Raw genomic sequence first — 12,889 nt, 5'->3', positions numbered from 1 at the left:
GGAGGAAACCAGAGCACCCAGGAGAAACCCATGCAAACACGGGGGGAGAACATACAAACTCCACACAGATAAGGCCATGGTCAGAAATTTAACTCATGACCCCAGTGCTGTGAAGCTGAAGTGCTAGCCACTAAGCCACCGTGCTGCCACCTTGGAGTATATACCCGTTGAATGGCAAGAGGTGTATACTAGTAGAACAAATTGCAAATATGAAATATTTATTTTAAATACAGCGTCATGCAGTGGACAAAGCTAAATGTTGTCACCAATGTCTTATCTGTCAAATAATAGAGAAATCCACCCCCATAAAAAAACAGGCAAAAACAGCTTTATAAAATAATCATGGCAGGCGTAAAAACAAATCCTAGTGGTGAACCAGACACATAATAAACCCAAGAGTCTATTCTAGTCAACCACAGGTGTAAAGATCTTTGCTTCGTTAAAAAAGGGTTTAATTGCTATCTAACGTGTGTAGATAAAATTGTATACAAAACGCAACTTTTTGTTGCAGAATTCTTAGTGAAACTGCTATCGTTATTTCTGTAGCTTTTTTCTGTTGTTTTCAGTGATTTCTTATTTTTGACTGAGCTATATCCAAATTGGTAAGGTGTGATCGCTTGCTTATTCAGCTATGTGTCATGCCAATACGTGCTTGTGACTACACATAGGAGATTATAGTGTCTTCCCCCTCTAAAGGTCAGTCCTGGATGCACAGTTTCAGATGACTTACAATGAAATTTGACACCACCATTGCCTCATATCATTATCATCATCATTTATTTATATAGCGCCACTAATTCCACAGTGCTGTACAGAGAACGCACTGACATCAGTCGCAGACCCAATAGAGCTTACAGTCTAAATTCCCTAAAACACACAAACAGACTAGGGTCAATTTGATAGCAGCCAATTAACTTACCAGTATGTTTTTGGATTGTGGGAGGAAACCGGAGCATCCAGAGGAAACCCACGCAAACACGGGGAGAACATACAAGAAGTGCTAACCACTAAGCCACCTGGCCAGTTTATAGTAATAATGTATGTATATAATGCATGTATGTTTAAGTTTATCTATATAGCACCACACATTGTACTGAGTGCCTATATATAGCTAGGTAAATAAATTATAAATAAATACATTGGTAACTAGTATGAGTTCAGATCATGGATTTAAGATTGCAGACGTTTCTTTCTCCAAAGAATTTGCAGTCAAATTAGGTAGCTGAGAACATACACAGATAGGCAAAATACTGTTTACTGGTGATAATAATAAAAGCAGCCAGAGTGTGGCTTTGGCGCTGTGTTAGTGATCAAGGAGGTAGATTTCAATATAGATCTAAGGACAGAAGGTGATGAAATTTGATGAAAGGTGGGAAAATCGTGTTAGTGGTTATGGAGGAAAATAGCTGGTTTAGCGAGTAACAGAGACACCTTACACTACATAAATCTATAAAGAAAAAGATATAGGAAGGTGGGACTGAGTAGATTCCTTTATAGGAGAGAGAAAGCGGTGTTTAGAATGGACAGTAGTAAACGACATGAATTATGGAAAATGAATAAACCAGATAGGAACAGTTTAGAATAATCAAGATATCAAGATGTGAGAGGATGATAGATAGATAGATAGATAGATAGATAGATAGATAGATATGAGATAGATAGATAGATAGATATGACATGGATGGATAGATAGATAGATATGACATTGATAGATAGATATGACTTTGATAGATAGATAGATTGATATTAGATAAATATGAGATAGATAGATATGAGATAGATAGCTAGATTGATATTAGATAGATATGAGATAGATAGATAGATAGATATGACATGGATGGATAGATAGATAGATAGATAGATATGACTTTGATAGATAGATAGATAGATTGATATTAGATAAATATGAGATAGATAGATATGAGATAGATAGCTAGATTGATATTAGATAGATATGAGATAGATAGATAGATAGATAGATATAGATATAACATGGATGGATAGATAGATTTTGATACATAGATACATAGATAGATTGCTATGACAGAAAGATAGATAGATAGATAGATAGATAGATAGATAGATAGATAGATAGATAGATAGATAGAGAAATTGTTTGTCCAGTGTTGGAATTTTTCTTTAGTACATTGATTGGAGAACGTTTATGAATGCATTTATTTATATAGCGCCAGCAGATTACGTAGCGCTTTACAATTGGGAACAAACAGTAATAAAGCAATACTGGGTAATACAGACATAAACTGAGGTAATAGGGTCCTGCTCGCAGGCTTACAATCTATGGGGGATGGGACTGTGCAGGAGCTATGAGAGTTCCACAGCAGCTTCTGCAATAACTTCTATGAATTTATCAAGATCGGCAGAGGAAGGAAGTACAGATGGTGTCTTATAATACATTTATCTGGAATAAAGGTGAGACAACATCTGCCCTTCCCCTGTCTTTGTGGAGTTCGTTGTTGTTTGAGAACATTTTCTGGATATAGGAAGCTCATCCCTTGTATCTGTTTTCACAGTCAACAAAGGCTCAGTGACCCCCCCTCCTGGAATGTAAATATCTACTGATTTTGACCTGTTATTCTAACATAGCTGTAAAACAACTCCTAGAAATTATCTTATTTACACCGATAACATGACCCAACACCAACTTTTAGATACTCATTTACCATAATGAAGCCTCCTGAACTTTACTTACCATGCACAAACAAAATGAAAGAGGTGGTCCTACCAGTTTCACATGAATGTGTTTTCAATTTTTTTTAATTTGGAAAATTAAATGGTTATAACTGGAGCACAATGTCAATATATACTTTGCACTATGAAAACTGGTTGTATTTATAACTATTGCAGTTGCTTTTATGTGTTGTGGAGTTAAAAATAGTATAATGTATCCATTAAAAAACTAAGCATCACAAAAATGTACTAGGTGAGAATTAGAGCAAGTCATTGTCCAACTCGTTAATAATCAAAGCTCGTATTATATTGTTAAAAGTCCATTTGATACATGGAAAATTAATCTATGTTCAACACAACAATGCTGAACAAACAACATGGGTATTGAAACAAAAATTGCACAAATGACGAGTGTTTACTGTATCTCAGTAAAGTTACTCTAGTGTGAACTTAAATATCAAAGTTGCAATAAAAGCTGCTTAATTACATAATGTCAAGACTGTGCTAGCCCTGAAGCTATATTGGGGTTTGCCACCTAAGTGCTTACTCATTCCTGCCAACTTGTCTCTAATTTAAAGTATCAGAATACTTTGTTTTTGTTCTTCATAACTGATTTTTTCAACTGCAATATTGAGGGCTGATTTCAATAATGTTAAAGAAATGATTTTAACTACAGATTTGGGACTTCTAGTTTCACAACACCTGGAGTGTCACAGGTTAGCCAACACTGTGCTAGATGAAACACAGACCATTACTATTGTGCTTCCTTCTGAAGTGGCTTAAGAAAGGCATGTTGGTGATTGACAGTAGAGGAGGTAGAGGGAGGTAGAGGAAGCCTTCTACCCCCACTGTACCTGCCCTATTCCCACAGTCAGGCATTAGCGCATTCCTCGTCCAGTCACTGCAGGCAGAACCATGCAGTGTGGCTCAATGGTTAGCACTTCTGCCTCACAGAACTGAGGTCATGAGTTCGATTCTCAACCATGTCCTTATCTGTGAGGAGTTTGTATGTTCTCCCCGTGTTTGCGTGGGTTTCCTCCGGGGGCTCTGGTTTACACCCACATTTCAAAAAAACATACTGGTAGGTTAATTAACTGCTAACAAATTGACCCTAGACTGTATGTATGTATGTATGTATGTATGTATATATGTGTGTGTGTGTGTGTGTGTGTGTGTGTTAGGGAATTTAGACTATAAGCCCCAATAGGGCAGGGACTAATATGAGTGAGTTCTCTGTACAGCGCTGCGGAATCAGTGGCGCAATATAAATAAATGGTGATAATGATGAAATGATCTGAGTGTGAGGGTGTTCTTTCTCCTGCAGCAACTGTATCAGAAGCACAGGAATTAAAGTACTAACTTTCCCTCCCACCCTCTTAGATTTACCTCTGACCTTTGTCTTGTCTCTTCTCTGGTAACCACCTCTCACTCCCGCCTACAAGACTTCTCCCGTGCTGCTCCCCACTGATGGAATTCCCTACCACGCTCAATTAGACTTTCCCACATCCTTCAAATCTTTAGACACTCTTTGAAAACCCATCTCTCTTTTAGAGGTGAGCTTATCCCTGATAACACTTTTTACAGCAATGCACCCTCACAACTGTCCCAATCTCCACTCTGAGCCGCTCCTCTTGTTCCAGCTGTGCCCTCTTCCCCTTAAAATGTAAGCTCTCTAATGAGCAGGGTCCTTCAAAGCCTTTGTGTTCATGTCTGTTTTTATTTTTTCTACCTTGTATGTCACTATTTTATGTATATACTGGTTTCCCTACTGTACACCGCTGCAGAGCACTGTGGTGCCTTACAAATCTACGATAATAATAATAACCTACTGGAAAGCAAGTGGAGTGCTGGCATTGCAGAAAAGAACCTAAAATGACCTTAATTCTTCTATAGGAAGGACTAGCCCATTAATTCACTTTGAATTCCCAGACCAATGGATTTGTTTGCTTTCTAGAATTTCATTGTGGATGAGTTTCCTTGGTGGCTTAGTTTTTCTTTCAGTTTCTTTGCTTGAAGTTGTATCTGCAACTGCCTGTGGCACAGGCTCTTCCAAATATTGTGAGTCAATGCTTAAATAAAAGCCCTATAGGAGATGGAATTAAGAGAAGTGAACTGGAAATGAACCTCACATGTTTTCTCAGCAGGAACCTGTTGTTAATTTACAGGTGGGAGGGTGCAGCTTAAGAGATCCTCTTTTCAGAGATTTCTTGTATGTACAGTATGCTAATAACACTCCTTCGTAGGCTCTGTCTTTTCATCATCCAGATCCTAGTTTCTGAAGCGTCAAGGTTTAAGTGTTTGTTTGTCAATGTAAATACAATTAGAGGCAGTTCTAATATTAATTTAATTGTTAGCTTCCTTATTTCCATTGTGGCTTTCAGAAAGGAAAGTAGAGAAGGTTGTAATCATGACTAAGCCATGACTGTTCAAGATCACAAATCTGTAATGGAAGACCAGTCTGATAACCACAGATAATGTTGGACTACTTAAAGAACCACACATATTGTACATATCATTCTTTTAACTGCAGAGTAAACAACACTGATTGCCGTGTTAGAAATCTAAGAAACACATTGTCTACAGCTGGAATACATTCTTATTTGACAGCTAATTAAATGTATGGTATAAAGAACCCTCTGTTGTAAATTATAAGGATGTTAGAAGTAGTACAAGAGTCCGGTGATCATATTAAGGCACACGTCACAGGACTTTTATACAGGTCAAAGGAATCAAAGGTGACTTTTGATATCCTTATAATTTAGGATTACATTATTCCTTATAATACTTACCAATGTTCCTAATGAAAAATGAAGTGATGACATGAGAATGCAGAGACCTTAAATGGGTATTAGAAGTCACCTTTATACACATGTTATATATAGGAGTTCTATAGAATGTGCAGTATTATTGGTTCCAGTGACAGCTAATAATGGAAATGATTGAGGTTGATTTCATACAAATTGTACCTTATTCTTTTAACTAATTTGCCAAAAATCAAACTGTATAAAATCTATATTTATGTTCCGGTGACTATACTGGATCCTAGTTGATAGATTGTTATTTGATGAATGTAGTTTGACACTACAAAATGGATGCTCCCAATATAGTAAGATGTGACTATTGCTTGTGCTAGTGGCTGTTGGTGTAATGGTCAAGCGTCCGAATACAAAAGTATTTGGACACTTGACCATTACACCAACAGGAACTGTAATGACATTGTATTAAAATATATAAACTTTAATCTGGAGTTGGTGCCCCTTTTGCAGCAATAACAGCTTCCACTTTCTTGGAAGGCTTTCCACAAGATGTTGGAGTGTTTCTGTAGGAATTTGTATCCATTCATTTTGTACAGCATTTTTGAGGTCAGGCACTGATGTTGGACGAGAAGGTCTGGCTTGCAATCTCTGTTCCAGTTCATCCCAAAGGTGTTAGATGGGGTTGATGTCAAAGCACTGTGCGGGCCAGTCAAGTTCTTCCACACTGCACTCATCAAACCATGTCTTTGTAGTCCTTGCTTTGTGCTCTGGGGCAAAGTCATGTTGGAATATAAAAGGGCCATCCACAAAATGTTGCCACAAATTTGGAAGCATAGCATTGTCCAAAATGACTTGATATGCCGAAGCATTAAGATTGCCCTTCACTGGAGATAAGGGGCCTAACTTCACAGTTAACATAATGCGGTCAGGCAGATGACATTCTCCTGGCATCCGCCAAACCCAGACTCGCCCACCTGGCTGCCAAGCAGAGAAGCGTGATTCGTCACTCCACAGAACACGTTTCCACTGCTCCACAATCCAGTGTTGGTGTGCTTTACACCACTTCATCCGACGGTTGGCATTGGTCTTGGTGATGTGCGGTTTGCATGCAGCTGCTCAGCCATGGAAACCCATTCCATTAAGCTTCCACCGCACAGTTTTTGTGCATACATCAATGCCAATAGAAGTTCGGAACTCTTCAGCTATGGAATCAGCAGAGGGTTGGCGACTTTAGCGCAACATGCACCTTAGCATTCGTTGACCCCACTCTGTGATTTTACATGGTCTTCTGCTTCGTGGCTGAGTTACTGTTGTTCCTAAACGCTTCCACATTCTAATAATATTACTTACAGTTGACCATGGAATATCTCGCAGGGATGAAATTTCACGAACCATATTATTGCAAAGGTGGCATTCTGTCACAGTACCAAGCTTGAAATCACTGAGCTCTTCAGAATGACCTATTTTGTATAACAAATGCTTGCAAATGGAGACTGCATAGCTAGGAGTTTGATTTTATACACCTCTAGCAACGTACACACACACACACACACATATATATATATATATATATATATATATATATATATATAATATAAATGTCTAGTGGCGTGTGTTAGTCTGTCTGTGTGTGGAAAAAATAAAACCAAGCTGCAGCGCCACCTGCTGGGCGGAGTTATACACTGACCTACTAAATTCTTAGTGTGTGTGGAAAAAAAAATTCAGAAACGGCTGAAATTTGGTATACTAAGATGTTTTTAATTTGTTAATTGTTAAAAGTGTTTATAAAGATTTAAAAAAAATATATATATATTTCTTGAAGGAGAGGTGACAGTTGGGAGTGGTTGGTGGTTGCCGGGGGTGACAGTGGGGAGTAGTTGGTGGTTGAGGCCTGGGCTATGGCCCAAATGCATGACAAGAACCTTTTAACACCTTAAGTAGCTTGATTTGACTAGAATGCATGAGTATCATGCACGGGTTAACTTGTATATATATATGTGTATATATATATATATATATATATATATATATATATATATATATATATATGCTATATGGGCAAAAGTATTTGGCCAAACCTGTTAATTATTCAATTGAGGTGTTTCAATTGGACACTGTTGCTAGAAGTGTATAAAATCAAGATCCTAGCTATGCAGTCTCCATTTGCATGCATTTGTTATACAAAATGGGTCATTCTGAAGAGCTCAGTGACTTCAAACATGGTGATAGGATGCTACCTTTGCAATAAGACGGTTCGTGAAAATTCGTCCCTCGGGATATTCCATGGTCAACTGTAAGTGACAATATTAGAAAGTGGAAGCGTTTAGGAACATCAGTAACTCACCCACGAAGTGGAAGACCACGTTTTTAGACGTTTTTGTCAGATGCTGCTATGGTATACTGAAGTAAAATTACAAGCATTTCATAAGTGTCAAAGGCTTTTATTGACAATTACATTAAGTTTATGCAAAGAGTCAATCTTTGCAGTGCTGACCCTTCTTTTTGAAGACCTCTGCAATTCGCCCTGACATGCTATCAATCAACTTCTGGGCCACATACTGACTGATGGCCGCCCATTCTTGCCTAATCAATGCTTGAAGTTGGTCAGAATTTGTGGGTTTTTGTTTGTCCACCCACCTCTTGAGGATTGACCACAAGTTCTCAATGGGATTAAGGTCTGGGGAGTTTCCTGGCCATGGACCCAAAATTTCCATGTTTTGATCCCCGAGCCACTTAGTTATCACTTTTGCAAAATGAGAGATATACCCTTGAAAACAGTAAAAGAATGCCACACACAAATATGTGCGCGAGCACACACACAAACGCACACACACAAAATAACATTTATATCTTGTGCTCTGAATACAACACAGTTGTGCAATAAATAGTGATGCTTTGTTCGTGTCATGTATTTGTCAGCTGTGCGTGTAACATGAGGTATACAAGGATACAAGAGTCATTGCTTGACGTAATGACACTTGTCTTGTGTAATAGCTATTGAGAATTATTGGCAAGCCTTGATTTAATGGACCTCGGGAATGCTCATTAAATCAGCCAGCAGCTAGCTGTTTCTGACCAATAAGAGAAATCACTAGGTGAAAGAGATACAGTGATTTTATTGAACATTGATTTTGAAAGGTGACTTACATATTAATTTACATTATTTTGTAGGCTTCAAACAGCATCTCTTCCTGTAAGTGGAAGAAAATAAATTATACTAAAATGCGAAAGGGCATATGCCAAATTTACTTACTTAAATCCTCTTGTTTTCAAATTTCATGGATATGTCATGGGCTAGGGTCTAATTGTTTGCAATAATACAACTATGGAAATCCAGCAGAGAATCAATACTTTACCATAAAGAAGCCCTACCACTTCAAACACAGAAAGGTATCTTTAGGGCTCATCCATCCTGACTATCTATTTATCTCACCCTAAGGGATTGTCCACATGAGCATTTTCTCATCTTGCATTTCAAATGAAATCCAATTTAAGGAAACTATTAGAGCAATGTTAGTGTTCTGTACTTTTAATTAAAGGATAATATCCTGCACAGTTGGTATTTTGTTCTATTGATTTGCAATGTCGATATGTATGGTTTGTCAGTGGCTCTGTGAGCATCTTTACAGCAGTCAAGTCCCACCTGGTTATATTTCTCGCCCTATTCACTGAAATGGTCCACCAGAAGTGTTGTAAGTTATAGATAACACCAGGAGAAGACTAAGAGGACCATCATCATCATCATCATCATTTATTTATATAGCGCCAGCAAATTCCGTAGCGCTTTACAATTGGGAACAAATATTAATAAGACAATACTGGGTAATACATACAGACAGAGAGGTAAGAGAACCCTGCTCGCAAGCTTACAATCTATAGGACAATGGGAGTTTGAAACACAAGGGCATGTGCTACATCATATTGCACAATGGACCAGCTAGAATGCAAAGGTAAAAGTATTGAGTGGGCTGTGTGTGTTGCAATGTTGGTCAGAGGGTTGTTGTCTTGCGTTAGAGGATGTTAATAGGGTAATCTAGGAAAATTAAGATGGTGGTTGAGGAATATCATAACCTTGTCTGAAGAGGTGGGTTTTCAGTAAACGCTTGAAGGTTTGAAGACTAGAGGAAAGTCTTACTGTGCGAGGGAGGGAATTCCACAAAGTGGGTGCAGCCCGGAAAAAATCCAGTAACCGAGAATGGGAGGATGTGATGAGAGTGGAAGAGAGACGAAGCTCTTGTGCAGAATGGAGGTGTCAAGTTGGGAGATAGTTTGAGACAAGTGAGGAAATGTATGTCGGTGGGCTTTCATTTGGCATACATGCCTGGTCACCTACTGAAATTCTAATTCCTACTTTGGAACATTATTTTCCCCAATATTACACACAGCAAAGTCCACATCCTAAGTGCATTAGAATGCCTCAATTGTATTCACAGCTAAAAATGATCCATAATGCCCATCATGAAGTTTATTTATGTGCGTGTCCACAAAAATGCATACATACAAGTACAGTGATGTTATATGCACACAATCAATGTGACTGCTTATGGATGTCTATTTCCAACTTCAAAGCAGAGTTGTGTTTAAGATCCACATTGCGGCTTAGAAACACCTCTGTTTTATTCCAGACCATTCTTCAGTGAAAACTAGTTAAAATCCAGAGACTTGCCAACAGTAGACTGATGTAATTACGTTTACTTGGTTTTCAAGGGTTGAGGAGCCTGTGGCATGCTAAACATATGCCATATAGATTGTATGCTAATGCAAAAAGGTCTTCACTCCATGGGGTAGATTAACTACAGCTTCTAAAAAGTACAAGTGGAGGTGCTGCCCATAGCAACCAATTAAATTCCAGCTATCATTTTTCTAGTACATTCTAGAAAATGATAGCTAGATTCTGATTGGCTGATATAACTACAATCAACAGCTGTATATTTCCATTTTAGAAGCCTTAAAAAAAATCTATCCCCATATGTCCTAAGTTATGTTCCTGTACTGTTATCAATGTATGTTTTCCTGTCTTCGCACTGTACAGTACTGCAAAATATATTTTTTTTCCTCAGCAAATGTTCTGACAGTGTGGTAACTTTGCATTTGAAGCTCGTTACAAAAGAGTTAAATCAACTCTTGATATAAAATGTTGCAGTGGCTTTATTCACAGTCGGAATTCTTTTGGTTACTTTTTTTTAGCTTGAATAACCAAAAAGATTACATAACACATATATACTTAAGATTACATAATACTAGTGAATATTTATAGCGCTGAGTGAAACGCTTGCTCTCAAGAATCTCACCTACTTTAACTGCAATCCTGACAATCCCTTTCTAAATATTGTTAATAAGGAAACAAATGGGATTCCTCTGGCTTTTACTTACCGTTCATATGTGTTGCATTTCCAGTCGAAAAATAGCCCACCTTTATTAAATATACACATACAGTAAGAAAAGTCCAATACATACAATAAAGAATCATGGATTTGCTACATTTAAAGTGAAAAAAAATTAAAAAAATATTGTATTTATTTCATAATGAAGCCTGACATACATTCTCCATATCCTCTGAGGACCTCAGGTGCTTAAAAGTGGTATAATCAAATTTCTGAATGGTGTTTTTAAACATTTAATGCAGCTGTCACCTACATAAGGCAGAAACAGCAATATTGCGGTTTATATTTATGAAAATATAGCCTATGAAGTCACTGGGAACCAGAGATAATTGATATCCTGCATTGGTTAAGCCCAGTAGCTACCATGGTTGTAAATATCGAGACCTTCAGCACATAGAGGGATATCATCATCATCATCACCATTTATTTATATAGCGCCACTGATTCCGCAGCGCTCTACAGAGAACTCACTCACATCAGTCCCTGCCCCATTGGAGCTTACAGTCTAAATTCCCTAACACACACACACACACAGACAGACAGAGAGAGAGAGACAGATAGAGAGACAGAGACTAGGGCCATTTTGATAGCAGCCAATTAACCTACCAGTATGTTTTTGGAGTGTGGGAGGAAACCGGAGCACCTGGAGGAAACCTATGCAAACACGGGGAGAACATACAAACTCCTCACAGATAAGGCCATGGTCGGGAATTGAACTCATGACCCCAGTGCTGTGAGGCAGAAGTGCTAACCAATATCTTCCATTGCTGCATTCGGTAACAACACTAGACACGTAAAGTCACTGATTCATCCTGAATTGATAGGCTGCTATTTCATGAATATTAGATCACAAAAAAATAAATATTAATTGGGAAGATCTAACTATTGTGAAGATCATGACCATGAAGGTAAAAATGTTAAGGTAAGGATATCCTGGTAGCACAGGTCGATACATCACAGCCTTCCCAGCATTAGATACTCAGAAACCATATTTAGAAATGACACCTAAAATACTACTAATACTCTTGTTATGCTTCCTGATGCTTGGAAACATGTGGAGAAGATCTGGTCTGGCTACTCAATGTAATGTTGCATTTGGTCCATATTATATTACTGTGTTTAGCATTTCAAATTATATTTAACATACAAACGAAAACAAAACAGGTCAGATAATATGTTTCCAAAATGTATAAAAAGAAAGCAGGTGGGAGTGAGAGGGGGAAGGGGAAGGGGAGTTGGGTAAATGAATTGCAGAGAAGGAGGCAAACAAAAGTGTATATCGGGTGGGAGACGGATAATGAAAGATTTCAACTGTAGCAAAGGAAGACAGTTTCTTCTCTAGTATCACAATGGGCAATGAAAGGAAGGGAATTAAACTGTAATGAAGGAATAAAGTAACTTGTACAAAAAGACGATGGAAGGGGGATGGGGCTACGTATTAAGCGAAAGAATGGAGATGCAATCTGTTGGACTGAAGGCATTATTAAAGAGATATTTCAAGCGGACAAAGGTAACCTACAGACATGCTAATTGGTTTAATTAAAATATATATATATAAATATATATATATATAAATTTGAAAAAAAGTATTTTAGTACATGCATAGTAGCCGAATAAACAATGTAAATAACTAACATGTAGTTTTTTTTTAGAAATCACGTGCCATGCTTTTGAAGCAGAAATGAAAACGATAAACACTTTTATTATATAATTATATAGTTAGATAATGACATCAGCTCATCCCTGAGGTCTCCCTGGCTGATAAGTTCTTGCAGACGTGATTACATGTGCACCCCTGTGCTAGATGTAAATAACAACAATATAAATATAATGTATATTATCATATATATATATACCGTATTTCCCCATGTATATGACGCTCCACTGTATAAGACGCACCCATATAAATCATGTGAAAAAATTGAGGATAAACATTATCCTCAATTTTTTCACAGAGTAATTGTGTAGCTTATACAGAGGAAAGACAACACTATAGTCAACTCTGCCTTACCCTGTCAGATGATTCCTCTGTCCGGTAAAGTCTTCTTTCTTCTGTCAGTT

Source organism: Mixophyes fleayi, chromosome 3 (assembly GCF_038048845.1).
Source record: "Mixophyes fleayi isolate aMixFle1 chromosome 3, aMixFle1.hap1, whole genome shotgun sequence".
Classification (NCBI taxonomy): Eukaryota; Metazoa; Chordata; class Amphibia; order Anura; family Limnodynastidae; genus Mixophyes; species Mixophyes fleayi.
Note: the sequence above shows the minus strand (reverse complement) of the source record.